The following is a 26,208-nucleotide window of genomic DNA, read 5'->3' as shown; positions in this document are numbered from 1 at the left end:
GAGTGGGTTGAAGCTTAGCTTGAAGGATTTTGAACATAACCTTAGTAACAGGTGAAATTAGCACAATTGTACAGTCATTTGAACATTCTTTGGCATTGCCCTTCTTTGGGATTGGAGCGAAAACTGATCTTTTCCAGTCCTATGGCCACTGCTGAGTTTCCCAAATTTGCTGGCATATTGAGTAGATCACTTTCACAGCATCATCTTTTTAGTCAGTTAAGTACAGTTCAGTCACTTAGTCATATCCGACTCTTTGCGACCCCATGGACTGCAGTACACCAGGCCTCTCTGTCTATCAACAACTCCTGGAGCTTGCTCAAACTCATGTCCATTGAGTCAGTGATGCCATCCAACCATCTCATCCTCTGTCGCCCCCTTCTCCTCCCTCCTTCAATCTTTCCCAACATCAGGGTCTTTTCAAATGAGTCAGTTCTTGTCATTAGGTGGCCAAAGTATTGGAGTTTCAGCTTCAGCATCAGTCCTCCTAATGAATATTCAAGACTGATTTCCTTCAAGACTGACTGGTTGGATCTCCTTGCTGTCCAAGGGACTCTCAAGAGTCTTCTCCAACATCACAGTTCAAAAGCATGACTTCTTCGGCACTCAGCTTTCTTTATAATCCAACTATCACATCCATACATGACTACTGGAAAAACCATAGCTTTGACTAGAGGGATCTTTGTTGACAAAGTAATGTTTCTGCTTGTTAATATGCTGTCTAGTTTTGTCATAGCTTTTCTTCAAGGAGCAAGCATCTTTTAATTTCAAGGCTACAGTTACCATCTGGAGTGATTTGGAACAAAGCTAGTGGATGTGATGGAATTCCAGTTGAGCATGACATTTTAGGATTTGAAATATCTCAGCTGGAATTTCACCACTTCCACTAGCTTTGTTCATAGTGATGCTGCTTAAGGCCCACTTGACTTCATACTCCAGGATGTCTGGCTCTAGGCAAGTGATCACATCATCATGGTTATCCAGGTCATTAAAACCTTTTTTGTATAGTTCTTCTGTGTTTTGTTGCCATCTCTTCTTAATATCTTCTGCTTCTGTTAGGTCCTTACCATTTCTGTCCTTTATCATGCCAATCCTTGCATGAAATGTTCCCTTGATATCTCCAGTTTATTTTGGTACTTTTCTTTATAACAACAGTTTTCCGGCTTTTAGAAAAGTTGAAACAATCTTTGTTTCCCATAGAGATTTATCTTTAATATGTTATATTTCGAATTATATTTTAATATTTTTCTTTTATTTTCATCCCTTTATCCCATTTAATTCTCCATTCTCACCTTAGATTGAAAATGTTCTGTATAAGCTCCTTTTTCCCTTCATTTGCTAGTATAAAAGCAATAAGTTGTTTTATTATTATCTGATCATTTGTCTGTTGTAATGTACACTATGTACTACTTCTCTATCCTATTTCTCTCCCAACAAAGCTAGTTATTATCCTGAATGCTATTTTAAAATTTAATTTGTATGTGTATGTATGCTTAAACATGTATCATTTTACATATTTGGTTTTTTGGTACATTTTCAAAGGTATAATAGTACACAAAATGTTGTTTTATCACTCAAAAATATTCTACTAAAAGTTGTCTATTCTGTACATGCAGTTCTAGGATATATTTATATTAATATACTATAATTTATCCATTCTTCAGTCACTAAGTATTTGAATATTTTGTTTGTTATTTTACTTTTCTTTACATGTAACTGTACTGCTGTAAACATTCTTATAAATGTGTGCCAGAGTTTTCATGTCATTTTTGTTTTGTAGAGTGTGTCAATATTCATTTTTACAAAAATGCCAAATTGTTTTCCTAAGTAGTTGTACTAGTTTATACTCTCAACAGTGATATATAAGAGATTCTGTTCATTCCATACTGGATCCTCTTCAATACTTTTGACTCTTTACTAATCGAAGTGGGTATATACTGTTATCACATTGTGGTCTTGGTTTATAGTCCCTTCTTTGTAAAGTTAAACATATATTTAGTCCTCACAAATGTTTTTCTTCTACAAAATATTTGTTCATGATTTGGTATGTTTTCTTTTTTTTTTTCTTATTTTCTTTTGAATTTACAAGAATTCTTGCTGTATTTTCAAATAATCCTTTGTCAGCTGTTTGTGCTGTAATACCTTCTCTGTATCTAGATTGTCTTTTAATGGACAGAAGTTCATTCTTTTAATATATTCAAACTTGTCAAACTATTTAATTCTGGTGTTAAGTATGGCTTGTTTTAGAAAGCCTCCATTTTCCTCAAGGTTAGAGAGATATTCACCTATATCTTATTTTTTAAAGGTGTGCTTTGGAAGACTGGATGAGAGGGGAGTTTGGGGAAGAATGGATACATGTACATGTATGACTGAGCCCCTTTGCTGTCCACCTGAAACTATCACAACATTGTTAATCAGCCATACCCCAATACAAAATAAAAAGTTAAAAAAATAAAGTTTAGTCTTCGTCTTTTAAATTCTTAATCCAGTTGACATTTATTTACCTATATGATGAGGCATAGCTATATGATATAGTTTTGGGAAAGTAGATAACAAATATTTTCAGCTCCACCTAAAAAATATTTTTTCTCCTGAACTAATTTATTTAACAAAGCATATGCATGTATTTAAACATGTTTGGTGAGGGTACTTGTCTCTCCTTCCTTTAGTGAAAAGTGTGCCTCATCCCAAACCACTGGCTTTATAGTGAGAGACTGGCATTGATCCCATCTCATATGGAACACATTTCAAAAGAGCCAAACTCCTGGCAGCTACTACATGCTCCAGAGACCAGAAGATTTCAACTTTATTCACTTCCTTTTATTCTTGTTATGTTTCTGGCTCTTGCTGTGCTGTGCTTAGTCGCTCAGTCATGTCCGACTCTTTGAGACCTTATGAACTGTAGCCTGCTAAGTTCCTCTGTTCATGGGATTCTCCAGGCAAGAATACTGCAGTAGGTTGTCATGCCCTCCTCCAGGGGATCTTCCCAACCCACGGATCAAACCCAGGTCTTCCATATTGCAGGCGGATTCTTTACTATCTGAGCCACCAAGGAAGCTCATGAATACTGGAATGGGTAGTCTATCCCTTCTCCAGGGAACCTTTCCAACTCAGGAATCAAACCAAGGTCTCTTGCATTGCAGGTGGATTCCTTACGAGCTGAGCTGCTAGGGAAGCACTTCTGGTTTTTAGTTATTGCTAAATATTTGAAGCACAATTGGAGCACTAGATAATAAAGTTACTAACTCATTTTAACCAGTCTTAACTAATAATTTTTTAATATTATAGAAACTAGATGGTGAGATCTTAAAAAGCAAGAATTTGTATTTGATCTCATATAATCTTCAACAAAAAAATGTATGTCTTGGTATATGTTAAATCTTCAACAAATGTTGTTGAATAAATGAAATGAGTGTCTGCCTGATCATTTGGGACCATAGATAGCCTGGAAAACCTGGATAAAAAAAAATATATGTACATGTATAACAGCACACATCACCTCTTTAGTTTTTGCTTTACTGAGAGGTTTAGAATTTTATTTTTAGTGATTGAGTGGTTAAGCAATAAACCATATATGTAATTATCTGTTTGGTACTGTCATCACAACATCATTATGTTGTTGCTAGGAATTTGAGGTCTTATCTTGTGCTTGAGCAAAATATACATGCAAATAATCCCAGCATATTTATAAAACAATATTAAATTAAACTGCTGCTATAATGATTTAAAACTAGCTATCACTCCATTGCAAAATACCTATTTAAGCAAACCCTTTTTTTTAACTTTGTATTTTATATTAGAGTGTAGTTGACTGTTGTGATAGTTTCAGGTGTATAGCAAAGTGATTCAGTTATGCATATACATGTATCTATTCTTTTTCAAATTCTTTATCCATTTAGGTTGTTATATAATATTGTTGGTGATGGGCAGGGAGGCCTGGCATGTTTCAGTCCATGGGGTTGCAAAGAGTCGGACATGATTGAGTGACTGAACTGAACTGATAATATTGAGCAGAGTTCCCTGTGTTATATAGTTGGTCCCTGTTGGTTATCCATTTTAAATACAGCAGTGCTTTTTGTAAGGATTTTGTAATCACAAGGCAAAACAAAAATTCAATTAGCACTGAAATTTTAATGTGATAATAATCTGTTTGCTTTACTCCCTTGCATGATCCAACACTATACACTATATATTATCCATTTAGCAAACCAACTATTCCTATTTTTCAAATTCCCAACTGCACTGGCAAGGTTACGATAACTGTTCTTTCTAGAAATGTATCAAGTTCAGTGTCCAAAGCCTTTGTAATAAAGCTATTAATTAATGTATCTCTCTGACTGTTCTTCTCCACTCTCTTCTAATTTGTTTCAAATGACCAACAAATGGGCTTAATGGGCTTATGTAGTAAACAAAATGTCACCATTAACATTATACCTCTGAATAATTTTCCAAGTTTTGGGAGAAATTTAACATCAGTCAGAATGGGTGTATTGAAAGCAATATATTAAAAAATTATTGGCTTTAATTTATTTCAGACTCGTATGCCTAAGTCAAACTAAATGAATTTTGTTCAAAGTAGCATAGAAATCAGGGTACTTACCCCATTTTATTGGAGTATACTTGATAACCATGTAAAATGTACTCTGTGAATAACTAAGCTTAAAGAAATACTATCATATTTATATGGATAATGGCAATATCCGCCCTGAAACAGGGAGAGGTTTGTGTTATCTTGGAATATGTCTAATTAATGTCTCGATTCAAACATTTTAATCAAGAATTGCATTGCATACTCATTTAGCAGGCAGCAACTGACATGCTTCCAATATTATCAAATTATATTTTAATATGCAAATAAGCAACTTTATGGTTGATTCCTTCAATATTAAATTAATTCAATGTCCCTATCTTCTTCTATGCTTAATTAATTCAATTAATTAAATTCAATGTCCCTACCTTCTTTCCTAAATAAGTTGTCAAACATTAAATTTCTTCAGGTTGAGCATATAATAATTGGCTTAACTTTATGCTTGGGAAGAGTGTTTGGTCAGATTACTGGACTCTTAACTAAATTTCTGAGGTTATTTGGACTTAGGAGTTGATACTGAGCTAAACCCTGAAAATGTGCACTGTACTTAAAACTACAAATTCCATGCAGAGAGGAGGGTGGATATGAGCTCTTTCTGGAGTTCGCCCTCCTTGCTGAAAATCCTCAAACAGCTTAAACAGGAGGCAGAGCCATTGCCACCAGCTTCAGTTGTTCAGGGGCTTCCCTTGTGGCTCAGCTGGTAAAGAATTGTTCAGTACTGAAAATAATTTTTAAAAATTTAAATCACATATAAGTACTATTGTAAGTACATGTATGCTGCTGCAGCTGCTGCTGCTGCTGCTGCTAAGTCGCTTCAGTCGTGTCCCACTCTGTGCGACCCCATAGACAGCAGCCCACCAGGCTCCCCCGTCCCTAGGGATTCTCCAGGCAAGAACACTGGAGTGGGTTGCCATTTCCTTCTCCAAGTACATGTATTATGCCATTTAATATTCTCTACTGTTCTATGAAATGGGTTATCATCCCTATTTTGTAGGCAATTAAGGAAAAGAAAGTAAGTAATAAGCATTTGATAGTACTGATAGGCACTACTTATTTGGTTGGTTGCCTTTGAGCAGAAGCTTTGAAGTAATTAGGACATACTCAAAGATTTGGTCATCTGTGGCACATTTTACCTCTGCTTCATTTTATTTCTGTGTCACAAGTTTCATAGCAAACAACCCCCTCATCAGGGAGACTAGTCAGGATAGTATAGTTTGATCACTGAAATCAGTCTTATAGGAATACAAACATTCAGTATCAGCTGATGGTGAATTTGCATATTCATGAAAGCCTGAATTCTCTTCCTACAAATTTGATGAGCTTTGTCTGTATTTACCACATCTAGCAATCAGATATAGGTACCAACCAATCACATAACTCCAAAATCAAGGAAAAATGCATTGTTTGCTTTTACATGGCTGGAAAATGGTCCTACCTCTTAAGGCTAGAAGCTTATGATTCAGCAACCATTTATGACTGCCATTTCTGAAACTGACCACATGGAAAGCACTGGGGACACACAGCAAAGAAATGATTGCTGTCATCACAGAATTCACAATTTAGTGTGGAAGGCACACATGATAGCAATTCATCACAACACACATATGAGTATGTGATAATAAACATATGCATACAATATTGACATTATGTTGATATAGTAGTGAAAAAAGAAAGACTGCATAGGGAAAGTGATATCTGAGCATGGCTTTGAGAGATAAGTAAGTGTTTACCATGAAAAAGAGAATCAAAAAATGAAGGAAAAAAACAATGAGACCATCATTGTTCAAATGTACACAACAAGACAATGCATGTCTTTGGTTTCTTTTGGAAAAGTTATTTACCTCTATCCTTAAGAACTGAGTCACACTACTTCAGAAATAGTAGAAGTAAAATCACTGTGCATTATTAGAGGGAAAGCAAACCAATTTGATGTGTTTTTTAAGAAGAATCTTGTGCCTGACACTGTGCTACAGATTATGAGGAGTGATGTGTTGATTGCTTAGTCGTGTCTGACTATTTGCGACCCCATGGACTGTAGCCCACCAGGCTCTTCTGCCCATAAAATTCTCCAGGCAAGAATATTGGAGTGAGTTTCTGTGCCCTCCTCCAGGGGATCTTCCCAATCCAAGGATCAAACCTGAGTCTCCTGCATTGTAGGTGGATTCTTTACCGTCTGAGCCACCACGGAAGCCCTGGTGTGATAGGTAATCAAAAATGATAGGTAATACTGAATCTCATAGGTCAGAAATGTCTCTTATTAGCAGCTTCCAGGACTTTTGTGAGTACAGTATTTCATTGTCACTGTCATTACATTGGTAATTTTAGTATATTTTATATGTTGTGCTGAACTTGAATTATAAGGATTGTATTTATGATACTTGTAGTTTGGCAGATAATCACCTATAGTTGTATATTAGGCACCATTTGTATCTGGGACACCTTTCCCTTGACAGTCTTAAGCCAGTGATAGCAGTGTCTTCTTCCACAGTATAATACCTCTCATCATTGATTCTAGAAATAGTTAATAAATAGTCATGCCCCAATTTCTGGCTAGCACTCTCAATACAAGTGTGCTTTTATAAAGATGTAATTTAGGGGGGAGGGTTTAGGGAATAAGAGTAATAAACGACACATTCTTTAATTTCCTAAATCTTAAATCAATTGAGACATAGGACAAGGTAGCCTGACAGATGATTATCAAAATATAAGCTATAATTTGATAAAGTGATACTGGAGAGCAAGTGTTGATTACCTAGCAACAGATAACTTCCTATTATTGCACCCTAGAAGGATTGCAGGCACAGCTCAAACACTTCCAGACCACCCCTGACAAGTGTAGAAATTAGACCATTTACTTTCCTACCTGAGTTGAGTGCAGAGCAGCGTGTTCCTTCATTGTAGTCAATCAGATCTCCCAAAGAGAAATATTAGAGCCAAAAAACACCTTTCTCCAAAACTCACTAACCAGATAAATCATGCCTCCTTCTGTAGAGAGGATGGAAGTAGTAACAGTAATTAAATGGCAACCCACTCCAGTACTCTTGCCTCGAAAATCCCATGGACAGAGGAGCCCAGTAGGCTACAGTCCATGGGGTCATAAAGAGTCGGACACGACTGAGTGACTTCACTTCTAAGATACTCATGTCTGGAGAAGGAAATGGCAACCCACTCCAGTATACTTGCCTGGAGAATCCCATGGATGAAGGAGCCTGGTAGGCTACACTCCACGGGATCGCAAAGAGTCGGACATGACTGAGCAACTTCACTTTCACTTTCACTTTCACACAGAAAACTGAAGTCAAGAAAAAGGAGACCTTCTCCACATGAATTAATAGAAAACATAAGCATATGAAACACAAATAAAACAGAAGATATCATATCAATGCTAACAAGCCTCACAAAACTCCTATATTCACCAAAGGTAGATGATCTCTAGAAACTTAAAGGCATTAGAGAGGAAAAGACTAAATAGAGTTTTTCCTGCCTTGGAAACTAGAGTGGCTGTGCTGCCTACTACTGGATCAATTTTGATTCCTAGAAGGTGCCTTTTCATTAATCACTTGATAATATTGGTTTTCTCTGTGATAGCAATCGGCTTCCTTGTGGCTCAGTGGTAAAGAATCCACCTGCCAATGCAAGAGGCACAAGAGACCCCAGATGGATCCCTGGGTTGGGAAGATCCCCTGGAGGAGGAAATGGCAACCCACTCCAGTATTCCTGTCTGGAGAATTCCATTGACCAAAGAGCCTGGTGGGCTACAGTCCCCAGTTGCCAGAGTCAGACAGGACTGAGTGACTGAGCATGGGCCTATGATAACAATTACTGTTTTCCCACTGTGTTGCCAAATTTCATATTCAACTTCAACCTTTCTTTTTTTTTTCTTAAAGAAATACTTTTCTGAGTACTTATTATATCTTTGGCATTAGAACCTACAAGTAGCCAAGCTGCTTCATACTTGCTTTCAAAGAAATATTAATCAGGGGTCTAAACACAAATAAGAAACAACGAAACATTTCACTGTAGGCATGGAAAATAGATGGGGAAACAGTGGAAACAGTGGTTGACTTTTTGTTTTGGGGGACTCTAAAAGAGATGGCTGGATGGCATCATGGACTCGATGGAACTGAGTCTGAGTGAACTCCAGGAGATGGTGATGGACAGGGAGGCCTGGCATGCTGTGACTCACGGGGTCACAAAGAGTCGGACACGACTGAGTGACTGAACTGAACTGAACTGAAAATCACTGCAGATGGTGATTACAGCCATGAAATTAAAAGACGCTTACTCCTCAGAAGGAAAGTTATGACCAACCTAGACAGCATATTAAAAAGCAGAGACACTACTTTGCCCACAAAGGTCCCTCTAGTCAAGGCTATGGTTTTCCCAGTGGTCATGTATGGATGTGAGAGTTGGACTATAAAGAAAGCTGAGTGCTGAAGAATTGATGCTTTTGAACTGTGGTGTTGGAGAAGACTCTTGAGAGTCCCTTGGATTGCAAGGAGATCCAACCAGTCCATCCTAAAGCAGATCAGTCCCGGGTGTTCATTGGAAGGACTGATGCTGAAGCTGAAACTCCAATACTTTGGCCACCTGATGCAAAGAGTTGACTCATTTGAAAAGACCCTGATGCTGGGAAAGATTGAGGGCAGGAGGAGAAGGGGATGACAGAGGATGAGATGGTTGGATGGCATCACCTACTCAATGGACATGGGTTTGGGTAGACTGGCAGTTGGTGATGGACAGAGAGGCCTGGTGTGCTGCAGCCCATGGGGTCACAAAAAGTTCGATATGACTGACCGACTGAACTGAGCTGAACTGAACTTTAGTAAACTATCGATGGCAGATTTTATTCATAATATGACCATGCAAATAGCGGCTGTCCTTTCTCCTCCACAGCTCCACTGCCTATCCGGTGAACCTCTCCAGCTTTACTGTTCTTTTTCTCATTCATTATCCTAAAATTTAACTGGTTAGTTAAAGGGAATTAACTCTCCTTAGAAATTAGACAAAGATAAGGGATGATTATATTTTCTTCATCACACATTTAAAACTTATTTAGTCTCAATGATAATACTGTAAGTTAAAGATTGTTATTATTTCTCTTTTGTAGAAGAGGAAACAGGAGATTGGAGAAGTTAAATTAATTTCAATGTCTACAGATTCAGTAAAAGTGGAAGAACTTAGATTTGAAACTAGGTTGTTTTTTTTTTTTAAAGAAACTTTGGAAATGTATTCAGAAAATGAAACAAACAAAAAAAAAAGATTTAAAATAAAGTTCCACTGACCTAAAAATTGTTAAAGATTAGAGAAGAATTATATACACTCAAAATATGCCTTGCAGGTAGAGCAAAAATTCAGCCTTATGAACTACCAAATGCTTGAGTAAATATTCTCTTGAGGAATGTCTACCATCAAAGGATTTTTTTTTCCTTTTGGTGGTATTATTTTACAGAGATGACTGTGGAATTTGTTTTGTGGGGCTGGGAGAGGATCTCAGCTCAGGACAAAGTCTTACTTGTGTTAAGTTTCTAAAATTAATAGACTATTTTTTAAACAGTTTTAGATTTACAGAAAAATCAAACAGTACAGGGAGTTCTCATATGCAACAGTTTTCCCTCTTATTAACATCTCCTGTTAGGATGGTACATTTGTTAATATTAATGAACCAATGTTGGTATATTATTAATTTAAGTCTACACTTTATTCAGATTTCTTCATTATTTTATTACTGTTGTTTTTCTGTTTCACAGTCCCATTCAGGATACCACAAGACATTTAAATGTCATATCTCCTTAACTCCTCTTAGCTGTGACAGTTAATCAGATTTTCCTTGTTTTTGATGATCTTGCTAGTTCAGCAGAGTACTTGTCACGAATATTATAGGAGGCCCCTCTATCGGAATTTGTCTAATGATTTCCATATGATCTGTTCGAGGTTATGAGTTTTAGAGAGGAAGATCACAGAGTCAAAGTGCCATTCTCATCACATCATGTCAAGAATATAGACTACCAACGGGGGCAGATAACCCTTGACCACCTGGCTGAGGTTGTGTTTGTTAAGTTTCTCCACCGTGAAGTTACTCCACCACCACCCCTCACCCCCAACTTTTCATACTGTTCTCTTTGGAAGGAAGTCACAATATGCAGCTCACACTTAAGGAGTGGGATGCTTTGCTCCATCTCCTTGAAGGCACAGTATCTACATAACCTATTAAAATTATTCTCTGTGGGAGATTTGTCTATTCTCTCAGTGATACATTTTTTTTTGCCCATTATTTAATATAATTGTTTGCTGTCTTATTTTTGAGTTTTGAGCATTCTTTCTCTATTGTAGATACAAGCCCTTTATCAGATATGTGTTTTGCAAATATTTTTTCCCAGGCTGTGGCTTGACTTTTTCATTCTCTTAGCAGTGTCCTTTGCAGAGCACATTTTGAATTTTGATAAATAGTAATTGGTCAGTTATTTCTTTGAGGCTCATGTTGTGCATATTCTATCTAAAAAGTCATCACCAAACTCAGGGTCACATAGACTGTTTTCTATGTTTTCTTCTAGAAATATCATAGGCTTTTTCTTTTTAAAGATTCATTTTAAGTTTATTTTTTAGTTAAGGTAAGAGATCTGTATCTAGATTGTGTGTGTGTATATATATGTGTGTGTGTGTGTGTGTGTGTGTGTGTGTGTTTGCATATGGATGTCTACTTGTTCTAGCATCATTTATTGAAAAGACTATCCTTTCTCCATGGAATTGTCTCCCATTTTGTCAAAAATCAGTTAACTATATTTGTTTGGGTCTATTTTCTGGGCTCTTTATTCTGTTCCACTGATCTATGTATCTATTCTTTCATCTAATATCAAGCTGTCTTAGTTTCTGTAACTTTATAGTACATCTTACAATCACATAGTGTGAGTTCTCCAACTCTGTTCTTATTTGATATTGTGTTGGCTGTTCTAGGGTCTTTGTCTTATCATTTAAGCTATAGAATAAGTTTGTCAATCATTTTAAAATATCTTGCTGGAATTTTAAATCACATTGTATTGAATCTATAGATCAAATTGAGGAGAATTTGCATTTTAAGAATATTGAGTTTTCCGATTCATGAATACAAAATATTTCTCCATTAATTAGAACTTTTTTGATTTTTTAATATAATAATTTTATTTTTTTTAATTGGAGGATAATTGCTTTACAATATTGTGTTAGTTTCTGCCATACACCAACGTGAATCAGCCTTAAGTATACATATGTCCCCTCTCTCTTGAACTTCCCTCCTACACCCCATCCCATCCCACCCTTCTAGGTGCTTCTTTGATTTTGTTTTGTCATTTTCAGCGTAGAGTTCCTGTACACATTTACTAGATATATACCCAATTATTTCATTTGGGGCAGATGCTATCATAAATCATATTTCTTCAAATACCTTTTCAGCATTAACTAATATGATTGTATGATTTTTCTTTAGTCTGTTGATGTGGTAGATTACATTCAGTGATTAACTGATTTTCATGTTGAACCAGGTTCACAGAACATTTAGTCATGGTGTATTTTTTTAGACACTGTTGGATTCATTTTGCTAACATTTTCTTAAGGATTTTTACATCTATATTCATGAGAGATATTGATCTGTCATTTTTCTTCTTAGAATCTCTTTGCCTAATTTTGGTATTAGAGTGATGCTGACCTAATAGAGTGAGTTAAGAAATATTCATTCTGCTTCTATTTTTTGTAAGAGATTGTGGAGAATTGGCATTCCATCCTTAGAAGTTAGGCTTCCCAGGTGGCTCAGTGGTAAAGAATCCACCTGTAGAATTTAATGGAGAAATCATCTGGGATAGTGTGTTAAGGACATTAATATTTAAAGTAGTTATTGATATATTTGGATTAATATTATCCATGTTTATAACTATTTTCTAATCATTGCCAGAGCCTTCTTTTCAATCTTTGGTTTTAACTGAGTGTTTCTCATTATTCCATTTTACAACTCCTTTAGTGTATCAATTATTGGTTTTTTGAAAATGTGTTATAATACTCTAAGTCCACTTTAAATAAAATTTCTTGTGTAGCTCAGACATCTTATAACAAAATAGTCCTCATTCCTGTCTCCTGGCTCTTATGATATTGCTGCTACTCATTCATTCACTCACATGCTATAATCACTGTACTCTGTGAATAATCACTGTACTCTGTGAATATTATGACATTAAATACTTATTTTTTAGATAAATGAAGAATATGAAAAAAATAGATTTTATTTTATCTCTATTTACTCCTTCTCTGTTGTTCTTCCTTTCTCATGTAGATCTAGTTTATGACCTAAAGCATTTTTCTCCTTCCTGAAGATTTTCCAAGAACTTTTCTTGGAGGGCAGGTCTCTTGTCAATGACTTTCTATTGGGGGAATGGAAATGGGAGGGTTTGTAAAAGGCTTTATTTCTTCTTCATATTTGAAGGTTAATTTTACCCTGTTTTCTTTTAACACTTTAAATATCTCATGCCACTCTTCTTACTTTTTATGATTCTTGATAAGAAGTCCACTGTAATTGTTATTGTTTTCCTTCTACACACAAGCTGTCCCCACTGCAGTTTAAATAGGATATTCCTAGGTATAGTTATTTAGTGCTTATGCCATTTGATATTCTATGAACTCCCTCAATCTATGGTTTGATGTCTGTCATTAATTTTGGAAATTTCTCAGACATCATTGCTTCAAATACTGCTTCTCTATTTTTTCTTTCTTCTTCTTCTGGTATTCCAATTATTCCCTTTGAAGTTTTTCCAAAGTTCTTGAATGTTCTGGTGGGATTTTATCCCCCATTTTTTCTTTGCATTTCAACTTGAGAAGTTTCTAGTGATCTATCATGAAGCTCACTAATTTTTTCCTTGGCTATGTCTAAATTTCCTTGGGTCACTAATTTTTTCCTTGGTGTATTGATAAACCAAACAAGAACCTTCTTCATATCTATTAGAAATTTTCATGTCTGTAATTTCCTTTTGACTTTTTTCTTAGAAATTTTCCTCTCTGGTTACATTACCCATCATTTCTTGAATGTTTACTTTTTTCATTAGAGCACTTAATATGTTAATCATTGTTATTTTAATTTTATATCTGATAATTCAAAATCTGTGTCCTATCTTAGTCTGATTCTGACCCTTGCTTTGTCTCTTCAGAATATGCTTTTTTCTTCTTTCATTTTAGAATGCCTTGTATTTTTGTTGTTGTTGTTGTTAAAAACCAGACAAGATGTATTGGGTAACAGGAATGAAGATAAATAGGCCTATGAAGTGAGGTGAAGTCGCTCAGTCGTGTCTGACTCTTTGCGACCCCATGGACTGTAACCTACTAGGCTTCTCCATCCATGGGATTCTCCAGGCAAGAATACTGGAGTGGATTGCCATTTCCTTCTCCAGGGGATCTTCCCGACCCAGGGATCAAACCGGGGTCTCCCGCATTGGAGGCAGACGCTTTAACCTCTGAGCCACCAGGGAAGCCTATAGGGTGAGGATATATATTAGTTTTCTAAGAATTGCTTTGTGTCTAGTTTGTGTGTGTGTGTGTGTGTTTGTTTTTTTTTTTTTGGTAACTATAGATACTGAAGGCATCAAATTCTTAAAGTATCTTTCTTTCTGTCCCTTACATTTTGGGTTCTATAATTACTCCTTCTCACAAAGATTTGCTCTCTTGTAGCTCTTTCAGCTGTAATCCACTGTTACCATACTACAGGTCTGTTGGCATCAATGTAGTATATAGGAGAGGCAGAGTTTTCTATAATCTCTTGATTAAATATCAGTCTTTCAGAGGGATTTATGCCTTTGGCCTATGACCTTTGCAAGTGTTTCTGAACGCTAGAGGGGGCTAGAGTGGGAGAATGTCATTCCCTCAAGTGATATAGGGCTCTGGTAAGTCTTTCCTGCTGAAAAGTAGGATTTTTTTTTTTTTTTACATGTACTGATATGTACACACTGCTATATTTGTTTATTTTGGGTGAGCTGGGTCATCGTTGCTGCACATAGGCTTTCTCTAGTTGCAGAGAGCTAAGACTACTCTCTAGTTGTGCTGCACAGGCTTCTCATTGTTGCAGAACACCGGGCATCAGTAGTTGCAGCATGCAAGCTCATTAGTTGCGACTTGCTGGCACACAGGCATAGTTGCTCCATGGCATGTGGAATCTTCCTGGACCACGGATCGAAATCGTGTCCCCTGAATTGGCAGGTGGATTCTTATCCACTGAGCTACCAGGGAAGTCCAAGACTGGGATTCTTATGCAGAATGCTCTGGGCATACTTGAAATGGATAATTTGCCCCTATTTCTGCCAGAGATGTATAATTTTTCTTGGCTGTTTAATAGAGAAAGAATCAGGATTCTTGCAAATAAACCTTATGTAAATGTGAGGGTCCATGAGGCCCTGGTTGTTTCTCACTTTCATGCTCATAAACCTTCAGCTTTCAACAATTCATTACAATCACCATTTAAGTGTTCTGATTAATTTATGGCTCTGGCAGTTTCTCTTCCAGGGATGGTTCTCTGGATTGACTGTCTATTCGTCATTCATGAACTGGTGGTCCTCCAAACTAAGTTTATTTCTGGGTCTCTTTGATTTTTAGTTTGTCCAGCTTTTCCCTTGTTGTAAAGATGGGAGTCAGCCACTGTTTCCATTGTTTCCTCATCTATTTGCCATGAAGTGATGGGACCAGATGCCATAATCTTCGTTTTCTGAATGTTGAGCTTTAAGCCAACTTTTTCACTCTCCTCTTTCACTTCTATCAAGAGCTCTTTAGTTCTTCTTCACTTTCTGCCATAAGGGTGGTGTCATCTGCATATCTGAGATTATTGATATTTCCCCCAGCAATCTTGATTCCAGCTGGCGCTTCTTCCAGCTGAGCATTTCTCATGATGTAATCTACATAGAAGTTAAATAAGTAGGGTGATAATATACAGCCTTGACATACTCCTTTTCCTATTTGGAACCAGTCTGTTGTTCCCTGTCCAGTTCTAACTGTTGCTTCCTGACCTGCATACAGATTTCTCAAGAGGCAGGTCAGGTGGTCTGGTATGCCCATCTCTTTCAGAATTTTCCACAGTTTACTGTGATCCACACAGTCAAAGGCTTTGGCATAGTCAATAAAGCAGAAATAGATGTTTCTCTGGAACTCTCTTGCTTTTTTGATGATCCAGCGGATGTTGGCAATTTGATCTCTGGTTCCTCTGCCTTTTCTAAAACCAGCTTGAACATTTGGAAGTTCACGGTTCACGTATTGTTGAAGCCTGGCTTGGAGAATTTTGAGCATTACTTTACTAGCATGAGATGAGTGCAATTGTGCGGTAGTTTGAGCATTCTTTGGCATTGCCTTTCTTTGGGATTGGAATGGAAACTGACCTTTTCCAGTTCTGTGGCCACTGCTGAGTTTACCAAATTTGCTGGCATATTGAGTGCAGCACTTTCACAGCATCATCTTTCAGGATTTGAAATAGCTCAACTGGAATTCCTTCACCTCCACTAGCTTTGTTCGTAGTGATGCTTCCTAAGGCCCACTTGACTTCACATTCCAAGATGTCTGGCTCTAGGTGAGTGATCATGCCATCATGATTATCTGGCTTGCAAAGATCTTTTTTGTATAGTTCTTGTGTGTATTCTTGCCACCTCTTCTTAATATCTTCTGCTTCTGTTAGGTCCCTACCATTTCTGTCCTTATTGAGCCCATTTTTGCATAAAATATTCCCTTGGTATCTCTAAATTTCTTGAAGAGATCTCTAGTCTTTCCCATTCTATTGTTTTCCTCTATTTCTTTGCATTGATCACTGAGGAAAACTTTCTCATCTCTCCTTGCTATTCTTTGGAACTCTGCATTCAAATGGGTATATCTTTCCTTTTCTCCTTTGCTTTTCACTTCCCTTCTTTTCACAGCTATTTGTAATCCAAAATCACTGCAGATGGTGATTGCAGCCATGAAATTAAAAGACGCTTACTCCTTGGAAGAAAAGTTAGGACCAAGCTAGACAGCATATAAAAAGCAAAGACATTAAAATTCTAAGCCATAATACTGATATGGTAGTAAGAGTATTTCTCATAAACCAAATAAGAAGATGTTATTTATGTGTGCTTATGGACTTCCCATAAGCTGTACTTATGGAAACAGTAGCAGACTTTATTTTTCAGGGCCCCAAAATCACTGTGGTTGGTGACTGCAGCCATGAAATTAAGATATTTACTCCTTGGAAGAAAAGTTAGGACCAACCTAGACAGCATATTAAAAAGCAGAGACATTACTTTGCCAACAAAGGTCTGTCTAGTCAAGGCTATGGTTTTTCCAGTAGTCATGTATATGGCTGTGAGAGTTGGATATAAAGAAAGCTGAGCACTGAATGATTGATGCTTTTGAACTGTGAAGTTGGAGAAGACTCTTGAGAGTCCCTTTGGACTGCAAGGAGATCCAACCAGTCCATCCTAAAGGAAATCAGTCCTGAATATTCTTTGGAAGGACTGATGCTGGAGCTGAAACTCCAGTACTTTGGCCACCTGATGAGAACTGACTCATTTGAAAAGACCCTGATGCTTGGAAAGATTGAGGGCAGGAGGAGAAGGGGATTACAGAGGATGAGATGGTTGGATGGCATCACTGACTCGATGGATATGAGTTTGAGTAAGCTCCAGGAAAGGAGTTGGTGATGGACAGGCAAGTCTGGCTTGCTGCAGTCCATAGGGTCACAAAGAGATAGACGTGACTGAGCAACTGAACTGAACTGAACTGATGCACTTCCCAGGTGGCTCAATGGTAAAGAACCCACCTGCTAATGCAGGAGATGCAGGTTCAATCCCTGCTTAGGGAAGATCCCCTGGAGAAGGAAATGGCAACCCACTCTAGTATTCTTGCTTGGGAAATCCCATAAATAGTGGAACCTGGTGGATGCAGGCTGGCAGAAGAGTCCATGGTGTTGCAAAAGATTTGGGCACAACTTAGTGACAAACAACAACAACAATGTGTGCTTATAGCAATTGTTCATGAGCTTATTTCTTTATAATTGAATAAGTATGATTCATTTTTTTCTAGCTGGTGGACGTGTCTGAAACGAGCTTATCAGAATAATATCAATATTTGATAATTTTATTACTTAGGATAAAAGTATAGGAGTCTTTTCTTTCTTGGGACTGTTTCCAAAACAAGGAACTGTAGGATGACTATTATGGACATCCTATTTGAGAAAATATAATTTTGATGGGCCTTATTCTTGTTATGAGTCTTTTATTCCATAATATTACTATTACTAATCTGTTTGTTTTGATGTCTGTCTTTTAAGAGAACTGAACTGTGTCTATCTCAGATTTTTAGCTTAAAGTCTGGTTTGTTAAATCTCAGAGACTGGACTTTTTAGATCTAGTATCAGACTGGAGAAGGAAATGGCAACCCATTTCCAGTATTCTTACCATGAACAGAGGAGCTTGGCGGGCCTACAATTCATAGGGTCACAAAGAGTTGTACACAACTGAAGTGTCTTAGCAGACACATCAGACTATCAGAGTTAAAAAGAAATTGCAATGATTAGCTTAAATGGTAATGTGATTTGCCCAAAGTTGCAAACTAATTTAGAAACAGTATTGGAACTATAACTCAGGTCTATAGTCACACAGCTCATGAATTAATTAATTAAAGTTCAGCAAACTTTTATTGGTGCTGCCAACTCCTAATAATTCCCATTCCAGTCTGTGTTTTTATGAATTTAACTTTTTTAGTGTTAGTCACTCAGTCATGCCCGACTCTGTGATCCCATGGACTGCAGCCCACCAGGCTCCTCAGTCCATGAGATTTTCCAAGCAAGCATACTGGAGTGGGTCACCATTTCCTTCTCCAAGAGATCTTCCCAACCCAGGGATCGAACCCAGGTCTCCTGCACTGCAGGCAGATTCTTTACTGACTGAGCTACAAGGGGAGCTCCTTAACTTTTTTAGATTCAACATATAAGTGATATTAGTCAATATTTATCTTTGCTTGATTTGCTTTATGCTGAGAGAGTTTTTTCCATCATGGATGGATGTTGGATTTTCTATGTCTCCTGAGATGATCATATATATATATTTTTAGTCTGTTAATATGGTGAATGATGTTGATTGATTTTTTTATACCATTTCTGCATTCCTGAGATGAAATTCACTTGGTCATGGTCTATTATTGTTTTATATATTGTTGGATCCAATCCGCTAAAATTTATTAACATCTTTTGTTGTTATTGTTCATTTGCTCGGTCGTGTCCAACTTTGCCACTCCATGGACTGCAGCACACCTGGCTTCCTCAAACACATGTCCATTGAGTCAGTGGTGCCATCCAACTATTTCATCCTCTGTCATCTCCTTCTCCTCCTGCCTTCAATGTTTCCCAACATTAGGGTCTTTTCCAATGGGTTGGCTCTTTGGATCAGGTGGCCAGCGTACTGGAGTTTCAGCTTCAACATCAGTCCTTCCAATGGACATTCAGGATTGATTTCCTTTAGGATTGACTGGTTTGATCTCCTTACAGTCTATGGGACTCTCAAGAGTCTTCTCCAACACCACAACTCAAAAGCATCTTGCATCAATTTTTGTGAAATATATTGCTCTGTAGTTATTTTGGAATGTTTGTGTGTACTTGTGCTATTAGCCTAATGCTGATTAAATGAGTGGGAAATATCCCTCTTCTGCAGTGTTTTGGAAGAGCATGTATAGAAATCACTTTATCTATTCTATATATGTTTGGCAAAACTCTCCAGTGAAGTCATATGGGCCTGGAGATTTTTTTGTGGCAAGATTTCCAAGTAAAAATGTATTACTTTTAATAGATAGAGTGTATATATCTTTTAAATAGAACTTTGATAGTTCTTGGCTTTCAAGGAAGTTGTCCATTTTGTCTAAGTTGTTGAATTTGTTCTTAATGTTTCTTTACTAACATTTTATTTTTTAAGAATATATAGTGATGTAACCTCTCTCATCCTAATTTTGGTCAATTGTGTCTTTTTTCCCCCTGATCTGTCTGTCTAGAGGTTTATACATTTTATTAATCCTCTCAAAGGACTTGATTTTGATTTTTTACTGTTTTTCTGTTTTTTTATTTTATTGACTCCTCCATTAAACTCTATTATTTACATTTTCTGCTTATTTTGGACATAATTTGATGTTCCTTTTACAGAATTTTAATGTGAAACAGCTGTTTTATTTTCTAACATAAGCATTTAGTGTTATAAAATTCTCACTAATACTGCTTTAGAAGCATGCCACAAATTTTCTGAATGCTTAAAATTTTCTTTTTATCACTGGTTTAAAATAACTTGCTTATGATGTGACTTGGTATAGATTTCTTCATGTTCTTGCACAAGAAATTTATTGAATTTCTCCTGATGGATCACTTTCATAAACCTGGAAAAGTTATTGATTATTATTTATTCAAATGTATTTTGTGTCACCACCATCTCCAATAAGTCTAGTTACATGTATATTAGGTTACTTGAAGTGATCCCATAGATCAGATATGCTCTTTTAATTTGAATGGGTTATTTTTTTCTCCATGTGTTTAATTTTTGATAGCTCCTATTGTTACATCTCCATAACATAATCTATCTTTTGCAATGTCTAATTTATTATGAATCCCATTCAGCATATTTTTCATCTTATGTATTTAAGTTTTTATCTCCAGATGTTTCATATGTGTCTTAACTTTTTCAAAATATGCAACATAGTTATGAAAACATTTAAAGTTTTATCTGCTAATGCTAACATCTGAGTCAATCCTGAGTCAATTTTGATTGATTAATTATTATCCTCATTATTATGTGTTTTCCTTTTTCTTTGTATATCTGGTAATCTTTGATTACATGTCAGACATTTTTTTTTTTTTCACTTTGTTGGATGCTATACATTTTTGTATTTCTGAAAATATTCTTGAGCTTTCTCTTGGGATGTAGTCAAAATAATTACAATCAGTTTGATAGTTCTGTGTCTTTCTTTTAAAATTTATTAGGAAGGACTAGAGCAGTGTTCAGTTTGGTGCCAATTATTCCTGTCTAATGAAGCAAGACTTTCTAAGATCTCCACCCACTACCACAAGAATTATATATTTTTTCTGCCTGGTTCATCTGGTTGGTGAGAATAGGCATTATTACTTGCTCTGTATGAGAATGGGCCACTCTTTTGTGATCCTTTCTAAGTATATTTTCCCTCTGGCCTCAGGTGACTTTTTTCATGCATATGTGCTTATCAGTTCTCAGTCAAATACCATAGGGACATTCTCTAAAGATCTCTAGGGTTCTCATTCTGTGCAACTCTCTTCCCTGTGGCACTCTGTCCTGTGAACTCCTAGTCACCTTGTTCTCCCTGGACTCTCAGCTCCATTTCCTTACCTCAGGGATACCAAGGGTGCTACACTTGAATTATCCTGCTCACCATAGCAGTCTGGAAACTCAAACAGATAATCTGGGATTCACAGTGTTCCGCTGATTTGTTTTCCCTTCTGTCTTGGATTACTTTCCTTCATTGCTTGATCCCCATTGTCTTGAACTCTATTATTTCATACATTTTGTCTATTTTATTTTTGTTTCAGGAGGGAGGGTAAATTCGGTCTTTATCATTCTATAACGGTCAGAAGTAGACCTCTCCATTGTTTGAGTTTAACATTAAACTGGACAAATATAGTACAGTGCTTTTCAAAAAGTCATCTTTCAGTTCAGTTCAGTTCAGTCGCTCAGTCGTGTCCAACTCATTGCGACCCCATGAATCGCAGCACGCCAGGCCTCCCTGTTCATCACCATCTCCCGGAGTTCACTCAGACTCATGTCCATCGAGTCCGTGATGCCATCCAGCCATCTCATCCTCGGTTGTCCCTTTCTCCTACTGCCCCCAATCCCTCCCAGCAGCAGAGTCTTTTCCAATGAGTCAACTCTTCACATGAGGTGGCCAAAGTACTGGAGTTTCAGCTTCAGCATCATTCCCTCCAAAGAAATCCCAGGGCTGATCTTCAGAATGGACTGGTTGGATCTCCTTGCAGTCCAAGGGACTCTCAAGAGTCTTCTCCAACACCACAGTTCAAAAGCATCAATTCTTCGGTGCTCAGCCTTCTTCACAGTCCAACTCTGACATCCATACATGACCACTGGAAAAACCATAGCCTTGACTAGACGGACCTTAGTCGGCAAAGTAATGTCCCTGCTTTTGTTTTTGTTTTTTTTTCCCAATCTTAAATACGTTTTTATTTTTTATTTTATTTTTAATTTTTTTTAATTTAATTTTAAAATATTTAATTCTTACATGTGTTCCCAAACATGAACCCCCCTCCCACCTCCCTCCCCATAACATCTCTGTGGGTCATCCCCATGCACCAGCCCCAAGCATGCTGTATCCTGCGTCAGACATAGACTGGCGATTCAATTCTTACATGATAGTATACATGATAGAATGCCATTCTCCCAAATCATCCCACCCTCTCCCTCTCCCTCTGAGTCCAAAAGTCCGTTATACACCGCTGTGTCTTTTTTCCTGTCTTGCATACAGGGTCGTCATTGCTATCTTTCTAAATTCCATATATATGTGTTAGTATACTGTATTGGTGTTTTTCTTTCTGGCTTACTTCACTCTGTATAATCGGCTCCAGTTTCATCCATCTCATCAGAACTGATTCAAATGAATTCTTTTTAATGGCTGAGTAATACTCCATTGTGTACATGTACCAAAGCTTTCTTATCCATTCATCTGCTGATGGACATGCTATCTAGGTTGGTCATAACTTTTCTTCCAAGGAGTAAGCGTCTTTTAATGTCATGGCTGCAGTCACCATCTGCAGTGATTTTGGAGCCCCCAAAAATAAAGTTTGACACTGTTTCCACTGTTTCCCCATCTATTTCCCATGAAGTGATGAGACCGGATGCCATGATCTTCGTTTTCTGAATGTTGAGCTTTAAGCCAACTTTTTCACTCTCCTCTTTCACTTTCATCAAGAGGCTTTTTAGCTCCTCTTCACTTTCTGCCATAAGGGTGGTGTCATCTGCATATCTGAGGTTATTGATATTTCTCCCGGCAATCTTGATTCCAGCCTGTGTTTCTTCCAGAACAGCATTTCTCATGATGTACTCTGCATAGAAGTTAAATAAGCAGGGTGACAATATATAGCCTTGACGTACTCCTTTTCCTATTTGGAACCTGTCTGTTGTTCCCTGTCCAGTTCTAACTGTTGCTTCCTGGTCTGCATACAGATTTCTCAAGAGGCAGGTTAGGTGGTCTGGTATTCCCATATCTTTCAGAATTTTCCACGGTTTTTATTGTGATCCACACAGTCAAAGGCTTTGGCATAGTCAATAAAGCAGAAATAGATGTTTTTCTGGAACTCTCTTGCTTTTTTGATGATCCAGCGGATGTTGGCAATTTGATCTCTGGTTCCTCTGCCTTTTCTAAAACTAGCTTGAACATCAGGAAGTTCACGGTTCACGTATTGCTGAAGCCTGGCTTGGAGAATTTTGAGCATTACTTTACTAGCATGTGAGATGAGTGCAATTGTGTGGTATTTTGAGCCAAAAACCTATGTTTGAATTCAAATTTCAATCCTAAACCTATTTGTGACTTTGAGCAATCTACTTAACCTAAGATAATGTCAAGAGTTGATGAATAGTACAAATAAATGATTAAGAGCATGAGCTCTGAAGTCAGCAGTATATCTGGTGAACCTCAGACCTCATTATGCAGGTTGATAGCCTTTACTTCATGATATGGAGATGACATGAAAACACCTGTTCTCAGCTGGACAGTAGCTTCAGTGCTGAGAGAGGAAGAGAAGAAGGGTTTAATCATGCTTGCACAGTTAATTCTCCCAGGCTCTCCAATCAGTTAAGCCACTCTTCCTCTGGTGAGGAGAAAGGCCAGGAGCATTAGTTTAGGGAAAGACCTTCATATAGAACAAGTGGAGTGAAAAATAAGTAACCACTCACCTCCAAGGGAAAAAAATATTCAGTTCTTGGGAAAAATAGACAAGTAAGAATTGCCTAGTGTTCATGTTGAACTTGAGACCTCATTTCCTAAGGGTTCCAAGTTCAATAAGAAGAGGTGATTATATAAAAAAAAGAGGTTATTATAAAAAAATAATTTAAGCCATACTTACACCAACTAGAATCTTTTAAGAAATTGAAAGTACTTTTTTCTGTGGATGATCTACTCTCAGATAATGTCATAGCCCTCATGTGGTCTTTTTATGAGCGAAATTCTGTGTGATATAATTGAACTGCCCAAAATCAAACTATGAGAAAAGAAATTACGGTATTGAGACAGATGCTCTTTCTGTGATTTACAAGAAATACCATTTCTTAATAAGACATTGATTAGCGATCACTCTGCAGAAAACATCCTGTGTACTGAAGCATGTAATAAACTGTCAGGAAACAAAATGAACCAGCAACTAACCTTTTGAAAATTCCTCCTTAATTTATTTGATCTTTTTCATAAAAAGAAAGGTGAAAATACTGTTATTTCTTAGCATTTTATTCTTGGTTTGGATGTAGGTCAAATATAACTAGGAATTATAAATAAAAATGTTATATCTGACATACATAAATGTGTTTCACTTACAGATTAGTAAGTAGGATTGTCTTTCTATTCTCTTTTCAGTTTCTTTTATTAGAAGGGTAAGATCTTTTATTTTATTGGTCTCAAAAATAGGAATTAACACATTAATAAAAAGAAAGAATTTTAATTCCTTGATAATAAGATTTGCAGGATTTTCTTCATCATTAAGCCAAACTAAGCCACCAGATCTTTAACACATTTTGTCTTCAGTCTTGAGTTCTATTTAACTTAGCAAATCAATATCAATAAAAATCTTCAGCAGCCTAAATGGATTAAATTCCTACTATATGTTATCTTTGTAATGTTCTAAGATTCAGTTTCTCACTCAAAGATTTTCCAGTCTAGTTAAAAACCCCAAACTATCAAATGCCCACTAGAACCAGAGTTCCCTGAAAGTCTAAGAAAAGAGTGATGAGTATAAGTTCTGGTGAATATGAAGGCTTTATGGAGGAAATATCCTTAAGTAATAGGTAGGAATTAGATAAGTAGAGGAAAGAAGGGAGAATATTCTTAGATTTGTGACCAGCATGGAAGTATAATTGAGATTTATGTAAAAGAAAAAGAATTCATGAATAAATTTCATGATAAAGGATTAGTGGAAATAGGAGTGGGGACATAGGATAGATATCAAATATGGAAATCATGAAAAGGTATTCAAGACTGATGGACTAACAAATGTGCCATTAATGTTCTGTGCAGAAGAACAATGTGCTCAAATTTTAGTTTTAGGGAATTAGAAGTTACATGGGGAAAGGCAAGATACAGAAGAAGCAACAGACTGCTGTAGTCATTTAAGCTTAAAATATAGAAGAAAATAGAATTAAAAAGGAAAATGAACATGTCTCTAATTATACCAGGAGATTTTAGCACAGATTTTTGCCTCAGAGATTGATAAGATTACACAGACAAAAGACAAATAGGATATTAAAAAAAATGAAAAACACTATTAACAAGGTTTATCTGGAGATGATATATCTGCTCCCATTGTTTAGATATTACATATTCACATAATACAGATATTGACCATGTACAGGCCACAAAGTAAGTCTAAAAATAAAATATATAGGCCACTTCTACTGATGACTATGTGATAAAGTTAGAAATCAATAAAACAAGAGTAGCCTCCATATATGAAGAAGGCAATGGCACCCCACTCCAGTACTCTTGCCTGGAAAATCCCATGGATGGAGGAGCCTGGTGGGCTGCAGTCCATGGGGTTGTGAAGAGTTGGCCACAACTCAGCGACTTCACTTTCATTTTTCACTTTCATGCATTGGAGAAGGAAATGGCAACCCATTCCAGTGTTCTTGCCTGGAGAATCCCGGGGACGGGGAGCCTGATAGGCTGCCATCTGTGGGGTCACACAGAGTCGGATACGACTGAAGCGACTTAGCAGCAGCAGCAGCAGCAGCCTCCATATACTCAAAAAATGAAAAAGAAAAAAAATTCTATATAATTTATGGCTCAAAGAAGAAGTCATAATAGAAATAAGAAAACATAACTGCACAATAATAAAAACATCACATTCAGATTGGAGATGAAGTTAAAATGACACATAAAATAAAATGTATATTCTTAAAATCTTCTCTTCCTATTTGGAATTTTAAGGATAAACATTACATTAGTAGCCAAATTAATAAGATGGAAAAGTGATTACAAAATGAGAGAATAAGCAAAATCAAAAGATGGTTTTCTGAAAGATCTAATAAAATAGACACATCTCTGTCAAGATTAAAACTCTCCAGGATAAGTTCCATGATCAGAGTGATTGCATTTGTTGTTTTTGATGTTGATCATGTTTTCACCACTGTATCCCGCAGGATACAGCATGCCTGGGGCTGGTGCACGGTGGTGACCCAGAGAGATGTTATGGGGAGGGAGGTGGGAGGGGGGTTCATGTTCGGGAACGCATGTACACCCCTGGTGGATTCATGTCAATGTATGGCAAAACCAATACAGTATTGTAAAGTAAAATAAAGTAAAAATAAAAATTAAAAAAAAGAAAGATCTTGGAACATCTTGTGTCTTGAATAATATGTGTTATGAAATGTCATGTC

The sequence above is a fragment of the Capricornis sumatraensis genome, chromosome X (assembly GCF_032405125.1).
Source record: "Capricornis sumatraensis isolate serow.1 chromosome X, serow.2, whole genome shotgun sequence".
Taxonomy (NCBI): domain Eukaryota; kingdom Metazoa; phylum Chordata; class Mammalia; order Artiodactyla; family Bovidae; genus Capricornis; species Capricornis sumatraensis.
Note: the sequence above shows the minus strand (reverse complement) of the source record.